The sequence below is a fragment of the Somniosus microcephalus genome, chromosome 29 (genome assembly GCF_052327205.1).
Source record: "Somniosus microcephalus isolate GS21.2 chromosome 29, FLI_Smic_1.0, whole genome shotgun sequence".
Classification (NCBI taxonomy): Eukaryota; Metazoa; Chordata; class Chondrichthyes; order Squaliformes; family Somniosidae; genus Somniosus; species Somniosus microcephalus.
Window position 1 is genome coordinate 42,741,357 of NC_141015.1, and position 23,495 is coordinate 42,764,851.

Consider the following 23,495-nt stretch of genomic DNA (forward strand, 5'->3'; position numbering starts at 1 on the left):
GTCTAACCTGACTACAGGTCAAGTACCTGATTACAGGGTCCCTCAGCGATGGACGTAAATTGGGTACAAAAAGCTTCACTGGCAGATAACTGCTTTGAATTTTTCTTACCCACCTATGTGGAAGAGCTTGGACTCTATTTCATAAATCACCTCTTACCTTCATCCTTCCCCAAAACCTGGCTGAGATAAGGAGATATGGGGAGTGAGCCTGTGTCCCACCACTCTTTGCTGCAGTACACTTCTGCTCCAATGTGCTGCTGTGAAATAGATATTCTGAGGCCTAGAAATTAGGTATAGCCCCGCTTGAGGCGTTAGAACTGGCGCTGCGCAAAGTTTATAGCCAGACTAAACTTATCGCTGCCTGACGAGATATTGGGTTGCATCACCCCCAAAGGGGATTGAGGCGCGAACTCAGACGTTGCACGGGGCTCCTAAGGCACAAAAGTTCAGGCGCTACCCAATATTGGCGCGGACGGGCGCAGCGCAGGTGATCTCAATTACCGGAAACCACGAGACTTCCAGGTGCCGGCTGGCTCTTAAAGGGGTGGGTCAGTCAGCCTGAGCTGCTACACTCAACGCCCTGTAGGCCTCAGAATTGGCGCTCGCCCTTCTCTGGCGCAAGAAACTTGGTGAGGATGGAGAAGGTGAGACAGAGAGCAGAGCGCTTCAGCACTGAGGCTCTGGACCACTTGGTGTCTGCAGTTGAGCGCCATCGAGATGTTCTGTATCCTGACAATGGCAAGAGGCCGAATCAAAAGGCTTACCGGCGATCTTGGAGGGAGGTTTCTCAGAGGGTCAACTCCAACAGCATGGCGACCAGGACCCCTGTTCAGTGCAGGAAGAAATTCAACGACCTCACTCAGGTCGTTAGAGTGAGTGTTGGTTATGCAAACTTCTGATTCCCTCCATCTGCACCTAACTTCGAGGACCCTGTTGCCATGATGCTCCAATGGCCATCTGTCAGCAAGCACCCATGGCCCTTTCTGGGCACACACATGGACATTTCACTCAAGGCCACATGTAAGGGCCCTTGCACCATGGGGGGCATGAGATGATCTCTCAAGGCATCATGTAAGGGCTCTTGCACCATGGGGGGCATGAGATGATCTCTCAAGGCATCATGTAAGGGCTCTTGCACCATGGGGGGCATGGGATGATCTCTCAAGGCATCATGTAAGGGCTCTTGCACCATGGGGGGCATGAGATGATCTCTCAAGGCATCATGTTACAGAACTTCCCCTTCTTTCCCCTGCAGTCCAAGCTGGCGACGATGCGAAAGGAGCAGCGTCGAACCGGTGGCGGACCTCCACAAGTGGTCACTCTCACGGATCTCAAGGAGAGAGTGCACCAGATTCTTGGAGGACGTCTGTCTGGTCCTGTTACCACTGCAGCTGCCAACCCCATTCTCGACAGCGAGGGTAAGGCTCTCACCTTTTGCAGCTGTCTCCTTCCACTTGGTCCCCCCGCCAGCATGCTTCCTCAGTGTGCCGCAATCTGCCATGCCTTTCCGCCAACCTGTCCTTTTGCTAAAGCCACTCTTCCACCTCCCTGCTTTCAGATGATGCATCACCAACTGGGGCTCCACGCCCTGAAGCTGCCAGTGCCAGTGCCTCCGGAGGCGAGGATCAGGAGAAAGCCGGACCATCCGTTCCAATCTCAGGGGAGCATACACATGTACAGACTGGGGATAGTAGTTCCCTGGAGGGGAGTGGTGGGGGGGGCTCTGAGGATCAGGCAGTTGCCGGACCAAGTGGCATGCAGCAACGCAAGGGGGGTAGGCAAGTTCGGCCACCGTCTCCCCGGAGGGCAAGGCAGGTAGTGATGACTGCTGCACAGAGTGCAGAGGAGGTGCGTCGCCTGGCTGAAATGAGCACCCAGGCCCGGCTCAGGCACACTGAGCTGATGGCTGCAGTGGGGAGGATGCCTCAGTCAATAGATACACTGGCAAAGAGTGTGTTGGACTTCGGGGCAACAATGGAGAGGACTCTCCAGGGCTTCGGGGCAACAATGGACAGGACTCTCCAGGGCTTCGGGGCAACAATGGACAGGACTCTCCAGGGCTTCGGGGCAACAATGGAGAGGTCTGTCGAGGGCTTTGGGCCAACAATGGAGAGGACTGTCCAGGGCTTCGAGGCCGCTATGGAAAGGACTGTTCAGGGCTTCGGACAATCCCTGGAAAGGTCTGTCCAGGGCTTGTCCGAGGCAGTGGAGCGGTCAGCACCGGCCTTGTCCGAAGCAATGGAAAGAACTATCCAGGGCTTCTCCGAAGCACTGGCACCTGGCTCACAGGTCCTCACTGCTGCCATGCAGTCACTTGCCGGCCTCGTCCACACCGAGATTGAGGCAACGCGAACTCTCACTGCAGCCACCCTATCTGCATCAGCTAGGATCACCCCGGGCCCTTCCAGTCCCATACAAGGCCAGGAATCAGTGGAGCATGCGATTGTGGCGGATGAGCCGAGCCGGTCCCCTCAGAGAGCCAGTGTGTCGTCCGACAATGGTGCAGGTGTCCTCTCTCGGCAGGTGACCATTCCACATGCCAGCGCTGGCACGTCTGCAGTGCAGCTGCCACCACCTGCAGTGCACACTGCTTCCAGCCATGCTCGGATCAAGCATCCTGCGTCCGCACCCTCCAAGCCCAGAGGTCGGCCAGGCCGTCCCTCAGGGGCTTCTGCGCTTCCAGACAGTCAGCAGGTGTCCCCCAGCCTTCACCCCGTCACTGGGGTTCAATTACGTAGGAGCAGCAGGGAGGGAAGGGGCCGAGCGCGAAAGAGAAGTCGTTCTCCATCAAGGGGCCAGTAGTAGAGGGAGGTGCTGAGACATTTCTTTGGCCAAAATCAAGGAGACCCTCACCTGTTGGAATTGTTGGAAATAGTTTGTTTAGTTTGGCGGCTTTGCCGAAGAGTTAACTGTTATTTTGTTAGTTATGGTTTCTGTTGACATGACGTTGTTTTGCTGTAATGAAAGACTTTTGTGACAATAAAGAGAAGTTTAAATGTGCTATGGTGTACGTGACTAATTACAGTGATGCTGGCCTTCAGAGGCTTTCAAACATCCAAAGTGCGCAGCAGTTAAGACACTCATCATTCCGCCAGAGGGGCCTCGATACGAGTCCTCATGAGCCTGTGACGGATGGCCCTTCCACTTTCAGGAGCCCTTCCATCTTCCTCCTCCTCCTCGTCCGCATGCTCCTCCTCCTCCTCCTCCTCCGCCTGCTTTTCCAGGGTCAGAGGGAAGGTGATGAATTGACGCCTTCACCTATAAAGGGCAGCTGCAACTTGCCGGATGCAGCAGTGGATTGCAACCTGAGAGATATTCGCAATGTCCCCAATGGCTCACTGAAAGGATCCATTGCCATAAAAATTGAGGCCAACAGTCAGTTTAGCGGCCACCGACAGAGAGGTCATGCACCATAGACGCGGCTGCAGATCCTCAGCAAGCAGGTGGCACAGCTCAGTAACAACGTCCATCCCGAATCGGAGCCTTCGCACACACTGCTCCTCCGACATGTCAAGGTATGACACCTGCTGCCTAAAGACCCTCGCAGCATACCCTCAGATTGGCCAACCTCCATTGCCCCTCCTCCTTCTGGCCAATCCCGGCCCTCTCTCCCGCCGTCTCTCTGCCCCTTCATAGTGTTCGGCCATGAGGCCGTCGCCCTCCAAAGCATCTCCCATTCCGATGCCAGTTGGTCAAAAGGCTGTAAGGTCTAGTGCTCCAACTGCTCCGGACAGGTTTGAGGGTCCCAAGTACTTTAATGCTAAATTCCAAAAACTCTGCTCCACAGTAGCTCACCAACTCTCTCCAGCAATGATCGCAATGAACAGGCCAAGTGGCTGAAGCTTCTGTACTAGAGCTGTCCCCTTTAAATAGCGCCCCCCGACTCCAAGAAGGGCCTGCTGACGCTCCTTCGAACTGTCACTAATAGCGCTAGGCGTAAAGGCTCAGGGCGCCACCCAATATCCGCTCAGGCGCCCCTAAAAGGCGTTGCACAATGAAATGATGTCATGATCTGCTTGCGCTCGTGGGCGCGCGCAAACACTTAGCGCAGGCGTTAAATGTATAGTCAATATGGGAGTTGTCACTATCTTCATTGCGCCCGCCCCAACATTAGGTTACGCCCCAATTCTCGGTCTCTTTAGGCGCTAACCGCTGGCGCAAACAACCGAATTTCTAGGCTTCTGTGTTTTGTTGAAAATAGCATTATGGATTTGCTAGTGATCCTTTAAAGGATATGATTGGTCCACTGGTAAGTTATTCTGGGGAGTAATTACTGATTGATCACCACAAGGTCTTTCATTTTCTTTTTGAAATGCCACTTTCTGTGGAAACCTGTAGAACCCCCAATTTATTGCACAAAACTGGAGTGGACTCACTGGGATGATGTCAATCAAGGGGATTCTCTTGACAACGTCCTCATCTAAATCCTTTCAATAAAAGTTGCCCTTTTAAAACTGCTAAAACTACAACTTGAAGGCCTAATACAGCCCATAAGCGCATGCCATCCGGCCCACAAAATCCAGGCAACTCCATTCTCACCTTTCACCCCACCAGCCTCCACATTCAGCGGATCATCCTCCGCCACCTCCAGCGTGATCCCACCACCAAACGCATCTTCCCTTTACCTCCCCTTTCAGCATTCCGTAGGGACCGCTCCCTCCGCAACACCCTTGTTCACTCCGCTATCGCCCCCAACACCCCTTCCCCTTCGTCCGGCACCTTCCCTTGCAAGCGCAGGAGATGCAACACCTGCCCTTATACCTACCCCCTTCCCACTGTCCAGGGCCCCAAACACCCCTTCCAGGTGAAACAGCGATTTACTTGTACTTCTCACAATCTAGTATACTGTATTCGCTGCTCACGATGCGGTCTCCTCTACATTGGGGAGACCAAATGCAGATTGGGTGACTGCTTTGCGGAACACCTCCGTTCAGTCAGTAAGGGGGACCCCGAGCTTCCGGTCGCCTTTCATTTTAATTCACCGCTCCATTCCCACTCGGACCTCACCGTCCTCGGCCTCGAGCTCAGCGTAAGCTTGAGGAACAGCACCTCATCTTTCGATTAGGCACTTTACAGCCTTCTAGACTCAACATAGAGTGCAACAATTTCAGATTATATATATATAATATAAAATAGGGGCCGAATTTATGATCTGAAATTGTTGAACTCTATGTTGAGTCTGGAAGGCTGTAAAGTGTCTAATCGAAAGATGAGGTGCTGTATAATTTTTTTTTTATCCACACTTTTTGTCTGTCTTTTTTTCTTCTCTCCCATGTGGCAGCTGTCTTTCATTCTGCCAGTACAATTTACACTTCATCTAGAGCCATCCTTTGTTTCTTAACCTGTCCCATTACCATCTCCTTTTGCCTTGACTATCTCTTAATGTCTCTTAACCTCTTCCGCCTTCCATCCTATCACAGACCTTCCCTTTTGTTCTTTCATCCCCTCCCCCCTTTCCCAGCCTCTTCACTTGCTTAAAAATCTGTTCCATTTCCTGCTTTTTTCCAGTTCTGATGAAAGGTCGTCGACCAGAAACGTTGACTCTGTTTCTCTCTCCACAGATGCTGCCTGACCTGCTGAGTTTCTCCAGCATTTTCTGTTTTTATTTAACTCCATTCCTATTATGGTTTCTATTTCTTACTCCTGATTGATTGATTGAATTTTATAGCCCTAGAGATTTTAAAAGTCTGTTCTCAATCCTGTTGTGTCATTGGTGTATAAATCCTAAAACAGAATGATTTTTGTTAGGTAAGGGTATTAAGGGATATGGAGCAAAGGCGGGAAAGTGAAGTTGAGATACAGATCAGCCAACTGAGCGGCGGAATCGGCTCGAGGGGCTAAATGGCTTCCTTCTGTTCCTGTGTCCCTGCTCACCTGTAGACTCCCCTTCTCCTTGAAGGTAATATATTCTGGATCCTGCAGAAATGCTTTGTTTAACAACAGTTGTTAATTCGAGTTTAAAGTAAAACTTCACATGAAGCAACGGGTGAGAATTTGTGGGTACAACAATATATGCTATTTTTAACCTCCATAATGTAATAAAATTATAAGTTACAGTTATTGCTAGAGGGAAAACAAGGCAATAGGTTACATCTGTTTATAGCAGTGTTAAGGAAAACATCAGTTATATGGAATAATCAACTCCAGATTTTGTCTGATATGGAGAGGGGTATTAACTTATCCATCATTTGAAAAATGAGACAAACTATATTTGCCATTTACTTTTAGGCACATCTTTTCTACCTTTATGTTTTCTGTCAAATTTAATAATAATCTGAAAACACGTTTTCAAAATAAAATTTGCCCAATTCTATGTCTAAGCACGTAACAGTTCACCCTTTCCCACTGTTGGGTCTGGCAGATCTAACCAGATTAAAGAAGGTATTCAGCAACAGATGGAATGCTTGTTCTTTGGCACAATATTCCTAACAGACTTCCTCGTCTGTCAACCATCAGAAGTGGTGTAGGTGCATTCACAAATGCTCTGTTGACTTGGTGTGATGGGGGGGGGGGGGCGCGGGTGGAGGGTACAAAAGATAGCCTTTGTGCTACCCTTTGCAAAAGCAAAGTCTCTGTGTGTCATTTTCTCTCGGCATCCCCTTGCTCACATACACTCCAACTCAACAATAACACACTGGACTGCTGATGTCTGACTTTGCACGGTTTTGAAAAGGTATGTTGCAACAACACTTGAATGGCAGCATTAAGATCCCTATATAAACTGAAGGTGGGAAATGCAGTACACTTCCACACTGGTAAGATACGCACCTGATTAAAAGAACAATTTACCTTAACCACCATCACTATATTCAAGCTCATGTTTTAAATTTCATGCATGCAAATGCAGTATATGTCACATTTGAAAAGCATGAATTACTACCCTACAGAGGGCTGTTCCATACAAACATGACTAGTTACATACCTAACCCCATTGTTAGAATTTGGGGTTTCCCCCAATGCTTTAGTTATGTGTTCACGGCAAAGAAATTGGTATCCGTAAGTAGAACAAATCTCTGTGAAACAATACTGGTGCCGGCCCCGATATAGAAACATAGAAGATAGGAGCAGGAGTAGGCCATTCGGTCCCTCGAGCCTGTTCCGCCATTTAATGAGATCATGGCTGATCATCCAAATTCAGTACATTGTCCCTGCTTTCTCCCCATATCCCTTGATCCCTTTAGCCTTAAGAAATATATCTAACTCCTTCTTGAATATATTTAATGAATTGGCCTCAACTGCCTTCTGTGGTAGAGAATTACACAGGTTCACCATTCTCTGGGTGAAGAAATTCCTCCTCATCTCAGTCCTAAATGGCTTACCCCTTATCCTTAGTCTGTGACCCCTGGTTCTGGACTCTCCTGCCATTGGGAATATCCTTCCTGCATCTAGTCTGTCTAGTCCTGTTAGAATTTTATAAGTTTCAATGAGATCCCCTCAATCTTCTAAACTCTAGCGAATATAAGCCTAATCGACCCAATCTCTTTTTATACATCATTCCTGCCATCCCAGGTATCAGTCTGGTGAATATTTGCTGCACTCCCTCCACGGCAAGAACATCCTTCTTCAGATAAGGTGACCAAAACTGCACACAATACTCAAGGTGTGGTCTCACCAAGGCCGTGTACAACCACAGCAAGACATCCTTGCTCCTGTACTCGAATCCTCTCGCTATGAAGGCCAGCATACCATTTGCCTTCTTAACCGCCTGCTGCACCTGCATGCTTACCTTCAGCGACTGGTGCACAAGGACACCCAGGTCTCGTTGCACTTCCCCTTTTCCCAATCTATTGCCGTTCAGATAATAATCTGCCTTCCTGTTTTTGCCACCAAAGTGGATAACCTCGCATTTATCCACATTATACTGCATCTGCCATGCATCTGCCCAATCACCCAACCTGTCCAAATCATATTGGAGTTTCTCTACATCCTCCTCACAGCACACACGCCCACCCAGCTTTGTGTCGTCTGCAAACTTGGAGATATTACATCTAGTTCCCTCGTCTAGATCATTAATATATATTGTGAATAGCTGGGGTCCTAGGACCGATCCCTGCGGTACCCCACTAGTCACTGCCTGCCACTCGGAAAAAGACCAGTTTATTCCAACTCTTTGCTTCCTGTCTGCCAACCAGTTCTCTATCCAAGTCAATACCTTGCCCCCAATCCCATGTGCCTTAACTTTGCACGCTAATCTCTTACGCGGGACCTTATCGAAAGCCTTCTGAAAGTAACGGGTAAAACCCGGCTAATGGCAGGGTCTCTTCAAATAACCTACTACAGTCTCCTGCACAACAGCCGGACAGAGTGACAGCCTGGCCGGCGGACGGGAGCACAAGAAAGCGGCAGGAGGCTGCAGCTGCGGACCTCTCGGGCAGTTGTGGGAGGTCTTGCCGCGATCGGAGGGAAGCAGAGGGAACAAGGGAGGCACGGTGGAGCATTCCTGGCCCACCAGGAAACCTGAAAAATAAATTTAAAAGTTGCTTGCTGGGTCTCATCTGGCCCAGGATCCACCTCCTGACAGGTTTTGCCTGATGGGGGAACCGACACTGCCCCCGCCCCACCCCATCGCGGACCTCAGTTTGAAGTTACAGATCCTGAGAACCTCATCAGACCCAATCTGCATATTTAAAACAGGATCCCGTGGGTTTCCTGCTCAAAAAAGCAGGTTAATATGGAGACACAGTGGGAAGGAAGCAGGATCAGAGGGGGTAAGTGACTCCCATCATTTTAAGTGCCCCCCCCGGCTCGGTTTCCGTCAGATGAGGGCAGTTAAAATCAAGGCTGCTGTGTCTGACGATACGTGCCCAGGATTGACTAGCCTTTATTGTGATATTGGCGAATGGAGACCATGTGGGATTTCTCTACTTTTTGAAAGGCATAAACCGCCACACCATCAGACTAAAGATAATAGATTTAGTTTCAAGTAGATGAATAGACGAGCATCAAAGCAGTCCATTCAGGGCATGCAGCTCACCTGCGGTATGTTAATGAGGCCCTGCAGTCAAAATGGTCCTGCAACTGGAGGAATTGGACAGGCAGCTGGCCCGCCCAGCCCGTCAACCTTCCCCATCACCCCACCCATCTGCTGCCCGAATGTTCAACTCTATCACCCCCCCCCCACCCACACCATACTTTTTATAAATAATCTTCATTCAGACTAAAGTAAGAGTAGGGCCTATTAGGGACCATAAAGGTAACCTGTGTGTGGAAGCGGAAGACATGGTTATGGTTCTTAATGAATACTTTGCATCTGTTTTCACAAAAGAGAGGGACAATGCAGACATTGCAATCAGGGAGGAGGAGTGTGAAATATTAGATGAAATAAACATAGTGAGAGAGGAAGTATTAAGGGGTTTAGCATCTTTGAAAGTGGATAAATCCCCAGGCCCGGATGAAATGTATCCCAGATTGTTAAGAGAAGTAAGAGAGGAAATAGCAGAAGCTCTGACCATCATTTTCCAATCCTCTCTGGCTACAGGTGTGGTGACAGAGGACTGGAGGACTGCTAACGTGGTACGTTGTTTAAAAAGGGAGAAAGGGATAGACCGAGTAATTGCAGGCCTGTCAGCCTAACCTCGGTAGTGGGAAAATTATTGGAAAAAATTCTGAGGGACAGGATAAATCTTCATTTAGAAAGACACTGATTAATCAGGGACAGTCAGCATGGATTTGTTAAGGGAAGGTCATGTCTGACTAACTTGATTGAACTTTTTGAGGAGGTAACAAGGAGGGTCGATGAGGGTAGTGCATTTGATGTAGTCTATATGGATTTTAGCAAGGCTTTTAATAAGGTTCCGCATGGCAGCCTGGTCATGAAAGTAATAGCCCATGGGATCCAAGGCAAAATGGCAAGTTGGATCCAAAATTGGCTCAGAGGCAGGAAACAAAGGGTCATGGTCGAAGGGTGTTTTTGTGACTGGAAGTCTGTTTCCAGTGGGGTTCCGCAGGGCTCAGTACTGGGTCCTTTGCTTTTTGTGGTATATATCAATGATTTGGACTTGAATGTAGGAAGTACGATTAAGAAGTTTGCAGATGATACAAAAATTGGCTGTGTGGTTGATAATGAAGAAGAAAGCTGCAAACTGCAGGAAGATATCAATGGACTGGTCAGGTGGGCAGAACAGTGGCAAATGGAATTCAATCTGGAGAAGTGTGAGGTAATGCATTTGGGGAGGGCTAACAAGGCAAGTGAATACACCATAAATGGTAGGACACTGAGAAGTGCAGAAGATCAGATGGACCTTGGAGTGCAGACCCACAGATCCCTGAAGGTAGCAGGACGGGTAGATAAGGTGGTTAAGAAGGCATATGGGATACTTGCCTTTATTAGCCGAGACACAGAATATAAGAGCAGGGAGGTTATGCTTGAACTGTATAAAACACTAGTTAGGCCGCAGCTAGAATATGCGTGCAGTTCTGGTCACCACATTACAGGAAGGATGTGATTGCACTAGAGAGGGTGCAGAGAAGATTTACGAGGATGTTGCCTGGGCTGGGGAATTTTAGCATGAGGAAAGATTGTATAGGCTGGGGTTGTTTTCTTTGGAACAGAGGAGGCTGAGGGGAGACCTAATTGAGGTGTATAAAATTATGAGGGGCCTCGATAGAGTGGATAGGAAGGACCTATTTCCCTTAGCAGAGAGGTCAATAACCAGGGAGCAGAGATTTAAAGTAATTGGTCGGAGGTTTAGAGGGGATTTGAGGAGAAATTTGGAACTCACTGCCTGAAAGGGTGGTAGAGGCAGAGACCCTCATCACATTTAAGAAACACTTGGATATGCACTTGAAGTGCCGTAACCTACAAGGCTATGGGCTAAGTGCTGGAAAGTGGGATTAGGGTGGATAGCTCTTTGTCAGATGGCATGGACAAGATGGGCCGAATGGCGGCCTCCTGTGCTGTAAATTTCTTTGATTGTATGATTCTGTGAAGACACTCTTGACATGCCATAACTTCTGATATAGGCTACACTTTACCCTGGGATGACATTAGTAATGTGCTCAATGTGATTGCAAACAAATATTTAACATTTTCATTAATGTACAAAAATGTTAATTTTGCTCTTTGCGACCCCACGCCTTTTAAATTCAGGACATCAGGAAGCCAGGCCATCATTTTGCTTATTGTGTTAACTAGAGGATAAGGCAGAATCAGTCCGTGCATGTTCGTCTAATTCTGTTATGTTTCCTTTCAATGCTTGCTTTCACTAAAACTCCTTTTAAAAAAAACAAAAATTTAGATCCTTCCCTCTCCCGATGTTACAATTATAGGACGTTATCTAAAAATTACTTTAAATTGTTTCTTCCTGCACCATTCTGCATCCAAAATAGTCCAAATTGGGCATTTGAGAAAAAACATGAAATGCCTAATTTGAGGCACTTGAGGGCTTTTCTTTTTGGTCCAGGTCTCAAACTGTGAACTGTGGTCATTTAAAAACCATCAGCTGTATCAGCCTGTAGATAGTCTACAGTTGACATCGTTTTCAGATCACTTTGTAATACTAAGCAGAGATTTTTTTTAATATAGAACTGTTTTTGCACAACATAATGTGCAATTGATGTCTCCAGCATTTTGAAAACAATGTTATTTGCAAGGTAACACATGTAATTGGAAGAACACAGATTGCTTATTGGTTCATTATTGCATACTTTTCTGCAAAGTTTAAGCAATTATTTTAATTAGAATGTGTAAATCATAAATGTACAATTTATATAATGAGCCACTGATGGATATAAACTGCAGTTGGTTAAAACTGTGTGCACATTTTTTAAACCCGCATTTTCAGGTTTTTGTAATGTTTTAGAAGTGGTTGGGAATTATCAAGAACTCATTCCTGCTTTAAAAATGTCATGTTTGACCAATTTTGTATCCCACCAGTGACCTGTAGTAATCTTTCTCTTCATGGCCTAAGCTCTGAGCTGCACCTGTTGTCATGTACAAGGAAGACCGCTAATCCACATCAAGCAACAGCGATCAGGATTATCCTGGGTTAAGTCTTGCAGTTCCCCAGTTTGCAAACTCTGGGTGTGCACTATTCTATCTCATGATTAGGTCTCAGTAGTTTTAAATAAGTATTTACTACATTGTAGTATCAACTTCATTGTTCCATGCTGGGGATAGGTGGGCACAGCAACACAAAAACGTACTGATTAAACTGTAAAATACTTCATGAATCTACAGTATAACATAATTACAGTGCACCTCGTTGGTAGTGACACACAAGACAATGAAAATATAAATTTAGATAAAATTACATAGAATTTACAGCACAGAAATGGGCCATTTGGCTCAACAGGTCTCTGCCAGTGTTTCTGCTCCACACGAGCCTCCTCCACCCAACTTCATCTCACCCTATCAGTATAACCTGCTATTCCTTTCTTTCTCATGTGTTTATCTAGCTTCCCCTAAATGCATCTATGCTATTCGCCTCAACTACTCCATGTGGTAGCGAGTTCTACATTCTCACCACTCTCTGGGTCATTTAAACAATATTCTACCAGCGATCTCTTCTAATGACTCAGTTGGTAAATAAAGGGCACAGAATGGTGTGCTGTAGTATCTTAGCCAAGAGACCAGTAGGGATCCTACAATTGGCCCTACTCCTTGCTGCTAACCAGTGATGGCCCAGCCTCAGCCAGTGTCTCCCATGCGAAAATAGACCAGCAACACTTGGCCGATTAGACTTACTGGTGAAGGTTGGAGATGCGGATGAAGTACCAGATGGGAGTAGTGAAACTGCACTGCAGCATGAGACTGCTCCTTGGGAGAGGAAGGGAGGAGATTGTAGGGCGGGAGGTGCAGCAAGGTGAAATGTGACACTGAAGCAGCTAATTTAGATATTAACATTGATTTTATAGTCATCTTGTGCTTAAATTGAGTATATACGTATATAAAGCAATAGCTAATGTGGGAGTTGGGGACCACCGAGTGAGTCAGTGGTGTACGGATAACCGTAGCTGTCGTAAAGACAGCGGGGTTTGATTGACGGCTGGTTGACGGCTGACGTCATATCCGGGGGCGGGATCCGACGCCATCTTGGCCATGCTTGAAGTACTGTACTAGGAGACACAGAGTCAGGACTGAATAAATGGCACTCCACTACAACTGCTTGGGAGACTCGTAATTACGTTATTAAGATAACGTTACATGGTACCAGGATTTATAGAACTCACGATAAGGACATACTACAACAATGGAAGGAATAGAACCTCCGGCTAGCCTGCAACTAGAAGGAAATGTGGATGAAAATTGGCGTGTCTTCAAGCAACACTTTCTTCTCTACCTCACAGCGATTGACACTTCGACTAGCTCTAGAACACGTAAAGTAGCTTTGTTGCTAACAGTGGCTGGCTCGCAGGCAATCGAGCTGTTTAATACATTTACGTTTGCAGCCAAAGATGATAAAAATGATCTGGACAAGGTGATAGAACGGTTCGACGAATACTGCACTCCAAAAAAGAATGAAACGTATGAGAGATTCGTGTTTCGCTCCCGCGTGCAAAAGCAAGGAGAATCCTTTGATATTTTTTTTGACGGACTTGAAAATAAAAGCACAAACATGCAACTTTAGGGACCTGAAGGAATCGATGATACGTGATCAAGTCATTTTTGGAATACTCGACAAGAAGGTGAGGGAGAGGATGCTTAGAGACAATGACCTATATTTGGATGCAGCAGTGAAAATATGTCATGCTAGTGAACTCTCAGCCATGCACACGAAAACTTTCGAAGGGAGCAGCACAACAGCGGGTGGGAGCGCCCTGGGGCTGAAAAACCTGCCGGTGGATGTGGTACACAAAAGGGACACAAGAGGGCCCATGGAGTTCAAGACGATGACGCCTTACGAATGCAGACGGTGCGGTAATAAACACATAGCCAGACAGTGTCCTGCTTATGGAAAGAACTGTGCAAAATGTAAAGGCAGGAATCACATTGCCAAGATGTGTTTTTGGGAAGAGAAAACTGAAGGTAAAAAGACAGTGCATGCTATTGAGACTGAAGAGACAGGAGCAGAGACTTTGTTTGTTGGAATGGTGCAAAATGAGTCAAAACAGGGCAAAAATGCTAATGAAGTACACTCTGTAGGACCAAAGACTGAAAGCTCCCTTGCTGGTAAATGGCACCATTGTTCCCTTTAAGCTAGATACAGGTGCTAAGGCAAACCTCATAAGTTGGAGTGATGCACGGAATCTCAAAGTGCGACCTAAAATACTGAACAAGACAGTGTCTTTAAAGGCATACAATGGACAAAGCATTGAAATAAAAGGAACGTGTAGGCTGAATGTTAAGGTAAAAAATCACATTCACCCTTTGACCTTTGTTATAGTGCCTGAAGGACATGAGTCACTGTTGGGGGATAAGGTCTGTGTGGATTTGGGCTTGGTAAAATGAGTCTATACTATCAATGAACTGAACTGTGTGCAGAGTGCCCCCCAAGATAGTACAAATCTGACTCATGAGACTATAGCACACAAATATGCAGATGCATTTCAGAGTTTCGGAGCACTGCCCTTTACATACTCCATCAAACTGAGAGAGGATGCACAACCTGTGATTCACATAACCAGGAGAGTTCCAGTGGCTCTCCGTGAAAAACTGAGGAAAGAGCTAGACCGCATGGAGGGACTAGCTGTCATAAAGAAGATTGAGGAACCGACTGACTGGGTAAATTCCATGGTCTGCGTCAATTCAAAGAAAACTGATAAATTGCGTGTCTGCATGGATCCCAAGGACCTTAACACCAATATCAAAAGAGAGCACTACCAAATCCCAAAGAGAGAGGAAATAGTCAGCGAAATGACAGAAGCGAAAGTCTTCTCCAAGATGGACGCCTCGCATGGCTTCTGGCAGTTGAAACTTGATGAAGAAAGTGCTAAGCTGTGCACTTTTAACACCCCGTTTGGTCGATACTCCTACCAGCGTCTGCCATTTGGTATTAGCTCCGCCCCAGAAATCTTTCACAGAGCAATGGAGCAAATCATCGAGGGCCTGGAGGGAGTGCGGGTGTATGTGGATGATCTGGTAGTATGGGGCTCCACTCGGGGAGCACGACACCAGACTGGAGAAAACACTTCAGAGAATACAGCAGTATGGACTCAAACTAAGTAAAGACAAATGTCAGTTCAGTGTCAATGAAATCACATTCCTCGGAGACAAGATCTCTACAGAGGGGATTCAGCCAGACAAGCCAAAGGTAAAGGCTATACATGACATGGAGAAACCAAAGGACAAGAAAGGGGTTCAGCGGGCCCTTGGCATGGTTAACTACCAGGAAAATTAATTCCAAATCTAGCAGTGAAAGCTGTTCATCTGAGAAAACTGCTGCACCAAGAGACAGAGTTCCAATGGGGACATGAACATGAGAGAGAATGGAAGGGGCTGCTACACATTCTAGCAAGTGAACCCCTACTGAAGTTCTTCTGCCTTAAAAAGAGGACAAAAGTGTCCACAGATGCCTCTAAGAATGGATTAGGGGCTGTCCTTCTACAGGAAGATGAAGAAGAATGGCGACCAGTGGCGTATGCGTCACGCTCCATGACGGCTACAGAGTGCTGGTACGCGCAAATCGAGAAGGAGTGCCTTGGCTTGGCATTTGGGTGTGAAAAATTTCATACCTACATCTATGGTCTTCCTAGAAACGGACCATAAGCCACTGCTAGGGATTGCAAAGAAGAATCTGTGTGACATGTCACCACAGATACAACGCCTAATGATGAGACTTCAACGTTACGATTTTGAGCTAACATATGTGCCAGGGACACAAATGTTCATTGCAGACACACTATCCAGGGCTGCGCCTTACGCCACACAAAACAGTGAATCAGAAGAGGATGTGGCTCTTCATGTGGATATGATCTACGCAGCATTGCCCGCCACACAGGAACAACTATCAGTGATAGTCACAGAGACATCAAAGGACCCAGTGCTGAGTAAAGTAATGAGAAATCTTCAAGAGGGCTGGAAGAAAGGGTCATGTAAACAATATTATCACATTCAGTCTGAGCTCTCTGTGGTCAATGGACTACTGCTTAAGTGTGACAGGATAGTAGTGCCCACCTCTATGCGACGAGAAATGCTCAACAGGATACATGAAGGGCACCTGGGTGCAGAAAAGTCAAAAAGGAGAGCACGTGAGGCACTCTACTGGCCAAACATGAACTCTGATATTGACCAGTTGATCAGCGAGTGTGCTACATGTCAGGAGTATCACTACAAGCAAACAAAAGAGCCCCTCATTACCACAGAGCTCCCATCACAACCTTGGGAAAAGGTCGGAACTGATATATTTCACTATGAAGGAAAAGACTATTTGTTAGTTATTGATTATTATTCCAATTATCCGGAGATGGCTCTCTTGTCCAGTACCACATCAAGAGCTGTGATAACTCACCTGAAGTCAATCTTTGCCTGGCAGGGCATCCCTCTAACCCTGGTCTCTGATAATGGCCCTCTCTATGCCAGTCATGAGTTTCAGTCATTTGCTTCAGAGTATGAGTTTAATCATGTAACCTCCAGTCCACTCTATCCTTAGGCTAATGGAAAAGCGGAGAAGGGGGTACAGATTGTGAAAAGACTATTAAAGAAAGCAGCACACAGCAACACTGACCCATATCTGGCCCTGATGTCGTACAGGGTGGGCCCGCTCGCAAGTGGCAAGTCTCCAGCTGAGCTCTTACTGGGTCGGAAAATCCGTACACGACTTCCCAGTTATGTCACACCTGACCACAGAGATGAGGTGTGGGCAGACAAGGCTCGGAAACTACAACAGAAACAAAAAACACTTCATGACTGCACAGCCACTACACTAGTGCCTCTACAGGAGAAGGATATAGTTCGCATTGAAGGGCCTGAGTCATGGCCTAAAAGAGCCACCGTTCTACAACAGGTCACCCCCAGGTCATACAGTGTCATGACAGAGAACGGTGATGTGTTTCGCAGAAACAGGAGGCACCTACTGAAAACCACAGAGACCTTTCAGCCTCAGGAGGACAGAGAGGATGACGAGATGAGGGAAATGCCACAAAGAGACGAGATGAGGGAAATGCCACAAAGTGACGAAGGACACAGTAGTGATAATGTGACAAGGGACCTGTGTGGTACAGACATGAACTTAAGGGATACAACTGGGGTGGTTCAGCAAACACCCGTTCAGCCATGCAGGTCACAGCGCACCAGAAAGCCTGTAGTTAAACTTGACCTGTAGACAGGGATTGATAAGACTGTAAACAGTTAATGGACTCCTGGGTGTGGGTAAGGTTTATACCTACCTGCAATTAGTTCAACGGTGTAGTTACACTGACTGTTTCTATATGATGTTAACAAGTGTTCTATGTGTTATGTTATGTTATGTTGTTACTGTGTTATGTCTTCATTGAAGGGGGAAGATGTACGGATAACCGTAGCTGTCGTAAAGACAGCGGGATTTGATTGACAGCTGGTTGACGGCTGACGTCATATTCGGGGGCGGGATCCGACGCCATCTTGGCCATGCTTGAAGTACTGTACTAGGAGACACAGAGTCAGGACTGAATAAATGGCACTCCACTACAACTGCGTGGGAGACTCATAATTACGTTATTAAGATAACATTACAAGTGGCATTCTTGCATGTTGTAAATAAACCATTCTTTTGGAATCTAGTTTTCAACAACTCCCACTGATTGAATAAACCCAAAAGGTAAACGTGCTAGTCAAATTGGATTCAGAAGTAATCATACCTTACCACAGCAAAACTCTAATGGCTAACGAATATCATCCGAGTGACTCATTCCAACACAGGTTATTCCATTTTACACAGCATTAATTTGGCTCTGTTTGTAACACTTACCTCCGAGGTGTCTAGCTCAAGCCTTACTCGAAGACCTGAACTCATAATTTCAAGCTAATGCCCTAATTCTGTGCTGTGGGAGTGTTGGGCACATTACACCTTTGGATCTTTTCTATCCTTCTTGCTATAGATTTCACAGTTTCTGTATTTTAGATCACTCTCCTGGGGGAGTCCCAATTTGCTGTGGCTTCAAGGCACTTCAATAGCCTTGTTATCTAGGTAAGTTTTCAGTAACATGCCCAGGATAACAAACTGGAAATAATTATTTTTAGCTACGGTAATTAACCTATACCTCCACAGCATTCCTCTTCTGTCTTTGATAGATGGCATCGAGTATTACAATGCCAGACCTCCTTTTAGGTTTAAACTATCAAGTACATTTCATGAACAAAACATGAACAAAGAAATAAATAACAACAATATCATGCATAATTATTGATTGTGTCTCTTACTCCTATCTAGTCCCCCTAAATGAAAATAATAAAAGGTCACTGTCCCAAAAGAAAATGACTATTCTTTTGAATTAAAATTTTTATCCACACAGTGATTCTATTCTTATATTTCGCACTACTCTGGAAGCTGAACTAGCCTGGCTTAACTGTTGAAAGTTTCAAGCAGATTCTCTCAACTCAATCCCACTCACCTCAATTCAGCCCCTTCTATATTCTTCCCAAATGTTCTGGATTTGAACAGCCAGATTCAAAAATAGCTGCTGTCATACTCGTAACTCATGTGGTATCTATTTATTTGAATTTTGGTTTGGCTCCTTCCCTCAAACTGACAGTTCAAAAACCAGTTCAAAGTGTCCTCAACATTTAAACTGATCTAAACTAGGAGATCGAATGTAATTGCTGCTGGCTTTTAAACTTCTTGTGTGTTGTAACTGGATTTAAAAGGGCAGCCACCAAACCAAAACTAGACAAAAATACTTCCTTTTTTTCACAGTGCCGTCCTTCAAATGCGATATTCAAACAAAGCCTTAGCTGCCCGTTAGGTATATGTTAAAGTGGCCATGGGAATTTTTGAAGAGCAGAGAGTTGTTCTGTTCTTCGGGTGTCTGGCCAACATTCCACCCTCAATCACTATCACCAAAAATAGGTTAACTGGTTATTCCCTTTAGGGGTATGGTGGCATTGTGGTTATGTTAGTGAACTAGTAATCCAGAGGCCTGGACTAATGATCTGGAAACATGAGTTCAAATCCCACCACGGCAACCAGGTAATTTAAATTCATTAACTAAATAAATATGGAATAAAAAGCTAGTATCAGTAATGGTGACTATGGAAACTGCTGAATTGTCGTAACAACCCACTAATGTCCTTTAGGGAAGGAAATCTGACGTCCTTACCCGGTCTGGCCTATATGTGACTCCAGACCCAAAGCAATGTGGTTGACTCTTATCTGCCCTCTGAAATGGCCTAACAAGCCTCACCACCACCTTCTCGAGGACAATTAGGAATGGGCAATAAATGCTGGCCTTGCCAGCGATGCTCACATCCCATGAACAAATTTTTTAAAATGTCATTGCTGTCTATGGCATCTTGCTGCGCGCTGTATTACTACATAAAAAATCATTGTACTTCAAAGTCATGTTAAATAGTTTGAGTTATCCAAAGGCAAGTCTTTCTTTATGTTGTGTTTGTGCTGTTGTACAGTCTGCCAAATTGTTCATAAATATCTGCCGTGACAATCTTCAGAAAGCAGTGATGGTGATGGGAGATGGGAGGATATCACAACAACTCTGCTAAAAGTTCTCTGGTATCTCACGTCCTGTGACAGGAAGGGCCAGTGAAACAGAAGCATGTTTTGCTGCTGTGATACTGGGGAATGAAAATGACTCGGGATGTATAGAATTTATGGTGCCTGTCCTGCTTCTGTAAAAGAGATCATTCAATTTATGAGTAGCTTTTAGGTTTGTTATCACAATCAAACCAATTTTTTTTATATACCCGAAGTTCCTGAGTCATGAACAACTAAATTGTTTTACCATTAGGAAGCAGAATTAGTACAAGAGCATGGGGAAATGATCCACTGTGAAATAATAGAAATGTAGAATTTATATTTTTTTGCCCCCACTGAGTAATGATGGGGAACAGTTGGTTATTACTGAACCTGAGCTCTGCCCTTATCTAAATGCATGACATTAAAAATATTTATTTTAACAAATTACTTGTATCTTTAAATAATCTCAACACTTTCCCAATTGCTTAGCTCAAACTGCACTATACAAAATAGCACCTGGTTATTCATTCTCGCTCCCCAGGCACAAAGAGCGCCTTGTTAAATGACCCAAATCTGAAACATTTTTGCAATAATCTTTTATAGCTTCATTGTATTCCCAGCTCAGGCCCCCAGTTAAAATGCTGTCGGGGGACTAGTGACATCTTCGAGCTCCGATTAGCATTAATTCATGAGGCTCCTCACCTGCCTGAGTCCAGCCGGCGTCTCATCCGCTACCAAAACCAGCAGTGTTTAAATTGGAGATTGCGGGAAATGGAGCCACTTCATCTTAACTGCTTGTCCTCTCAATTCCCACCGAAATGTTGTTTGATAACGCTCCTGTGAAGCGCCTTGGGATGTTTTACTATGTTAAGGGTGCTATATAAATGCAAGTTATTGTTGTTGCTGAGTGAGCAGAGCTAACGTTCCTCCACTATGTAAGTTGTTTACATTATCTGGCCACTGCTTTATATTTGTCTTCATTCAAAAGGTAAAGATTTAAGAGAGCGATGTATTGCTGATTCCATTAACAGTAATACAGATTAATAAAGGTTATTCTAAACCTAATGGATACTTGCAGGTTTAAACATTCTTCACATTACTTCAACTTCTTTCTCAAAACTTGCAAGGCTAAGGACAGATCATGCACGCAAAACATTTTGGAAGAATGGAGCAAATCACTTAATTTGTTTCCTCGTTTCTCTGCTTAGGCTTATTCACATTGAAACACAGACATCAGAAAACGAGGCCCAAATGTACGGCCAGAGCTGGTGTGCGTCCATTTAGTGTCACTCTATTTACAGAATGTTCGGATCCTTTGTCTGCCTGCTCCTATTAGGCAGTCTTGTGCTTGTCTGATCCTTGTTATGTTTATACAGATGGAGTTGGATCAAAGAGAAATCGGCTACTGTTCTAAATCCACTTAAACTGAAAGCCAATAAATCCCCTAGACCTGATGGTCTATATCCTAGGGTTTTGAAAGAGTTGGCTATAGAGATAGTGGATGCATTGGTTGTCATTTTCCAAAATTCCATAGGTTCTTCTGTAAATCTCAATGTACTGCATTAAATGGGGGATGGATATTTGTGCTGTGCAGTAACAAATAAAATGAAAGAGAGGAGAGATAATGGTCTAGAAATTCGGTGGAGTTAGCGCCCAATTAGAGGCGTTAGAGGGCCTTGCGCCGGAATTATAGCCGCGATCGAAATTGCGTTGGGCCCTACCATCGGCGTTAGCCGGTAGCGCTGCGCCGGCACCGATGACGTCATCGGTGTGCGCAGCGTCCCGGTTGCCGTGGTAACGCGGCCGGACGCCCAAATTCAGTTGCGGCCGCCTCGCCCGTGGCAGCCGCAACCAACGATTGTTCAACGGGATGTTGCAGCACGTAGCGCCGGCGCATTAAGGTGGAGCGGCGGCCGGCCGCTTTCCCGGCAGCCGCCTGCCCGCACCTCCCTCCCCGGACTCCTCCACCACCCCCCCGCGGCACTGATGTGTGTGGCCCGCGAGCCCGGCACTTCTCCGAGGTGCCGGGCTCATTTGTCGGGCGAATCGACCGGTCAGCGGTCGGCTGCAGGCAGCTCCTCCTTAACAGAAGGAGGAGGCCTGCAGTACCCCAGCCTGCCGCACCGCATCGGGTGCCGCAGCGGGGGATTAGCGCCGCAAACCTGCATTCAGCGCCCATAGCGAGGCGCTGAAACCCTCCATTAGCGCCCGCAGCCGTCTGGGCGCGGGGCAGCTGAATTTTTGGCGGGCGCAGCGGCAATTATCGCGGGCGCAAAATTTCAGGCGCAAAAGCCCTGGCGGAGGCAAACCTAATTTCTAGGCCAATGAGTTTAATACCCAGGTTAACGGCACTTCCTTTACCAGGTCTTCCATATGGGCTAACTGTTAGCACCTTAAAATCATTAGGATTTAAGGCTTCCCTTGTGGACCCCACTCCTGACCCTCCTAACTTCCATAATTGCACATTCAACACTACAAGCTGAGAATGAATCTTAAGATTTCACACTTCTATGTCCTAGGTATTCAAACTGGGACTAGCCGACATGAGGAGACCTATGAGGAGACTTCTGTGCCTGTAAGATAATTACATTTCTGTTGGGTATACCACGCACAGTGAGTACAGTCTCAACAATTTGTTATTTCCGTTACTGTGTACTAATTTTTAAAAATGTTTTCTGAACTGTTTTCCTTTTGGGTAGCTTACGGTGTCTTCGGAAAGTAAGAAAGGCTGGGCGTGGGTCAATATTTACAAGGGGTCTCCCACAGAAAAGATTTCATTTTTCACATCTAAACAGTTTGAGTAGCACTTATTTTTTGCTGGGAATAATAAATGCTACATTTAATAAACAGAAAACTGATAATTGCTGCTAATCTCTTATTCTTGCTTGTCCTTAAAATAAAATCTAGTGAGAACTGAAGAATCTCTACTCTATAATTTATAGATATTAATTTCTTGCATTACGAGGTCAATTAGGTTATGAGCCCTGGTGTGTTGTGTACTGAGCATCTCACCCCATCACTCCAAACATACTGGCCTGTCTTGGACTAGATTTTAATCTTCTGACGAAAGGTCACAGACCTGAAATGTTAACTCTGTTTCTCTCTCCGAAGACGCTGCCTAACCTGCTGAGTATTTCCACCATTTTCTGTTTATATTTCATATTTCCAGCATCCACAGTATTTTGACCTTTGTATTCGATTTTAATCTTGTTCAGTTTGACAGCCTATTTCACCCATTGCAAAAACAGTTGACCAATAGAACATAGAAACTGAAGGATATGTAAGGAATATTTAGTGTTTCTATTTATATGTGACTCTTTGTTCCATCTGTATTTAATCCTTTAAGAATGTAGATTTTGCATCAATATGAGATGGTTTTAGATGCACATTGAGGTGAAAAATGACAATGTAACATGGGTGTCAGATCCCCATCTAAGACCTGAGTGCACTAAAGACAATCGGTGTGAGATCCTGTCCAAGAGGATCCTTTACAGTGGTCTGAATTTCTAATGACAGGGTCACAGTGCAATGACAACTTTTAATGAGTTTTCTTTAATGTTGAGACAAAGCAGATGCTCTCACCTGTGCTTTTATAACACTAGGGCCTAGAAATTCAGTGGGTCTTGCGCCCACTTAGCGCCTAAAGAGGTCTTCTGCGCCGGCGGTGTTGGTAGCGCGGAAATTGAGTGCAGCGTTAATGGCGGCGGTAGCCGGTAGCGCTGCGCCGGCACCGATGACGTCATCGGTGTGCGCAGCGCCCCGGTTCCGCCCCGATGCCGGCCCGACGCCCATATTCGGTTGCAGCCGCCTCTTCCGCAGCGGCCGCAAACAACGTTTGTGAAACACGGCCTTCATGCAGTGTTAGTGGGGCGCATAAAGGTGGAGGTGCGGCCGGCCGCTTTTTCGGCGGCCGCCTGCCCGCACTGCCCTCCCCGGTCTCCTACACCA

The 23,495-nt window shown here is 46.0% G+C and overlaps 2 long non-coding RNA genes across 2 annotated transcripts in view; one reads left to right on the plus strand and one right to left on the minus strand.

The window, feature by feature from the left end:
- The window catches only part of LOC147098691 (uncharacterized), a 170,244-nt gene that overhangs the window by 91,994 nt on the left and 54,755 nt on the right, over window positions 1–23,495 (plus strand). The window contains exon 2 of the long non-coding RNA XR_015074217.1: window positions 22,067–22,160. This is a non-coding gene — a long non-coding RNA (uncharacterized LOC147098691). The remainder of the gene's footprint in view (window positions 1–22,066; window positions 22,161–23,495) is intronic.
- Window positions 1–23,495, minus strand: part of LOC147098692 (uncharacterized) — a 93,726-nt gene that overhangs the window by 11,815 nt on the left and 58,416 nt on the right. The gene's annotated exons all lie outside the window — the stretch shown is intronic.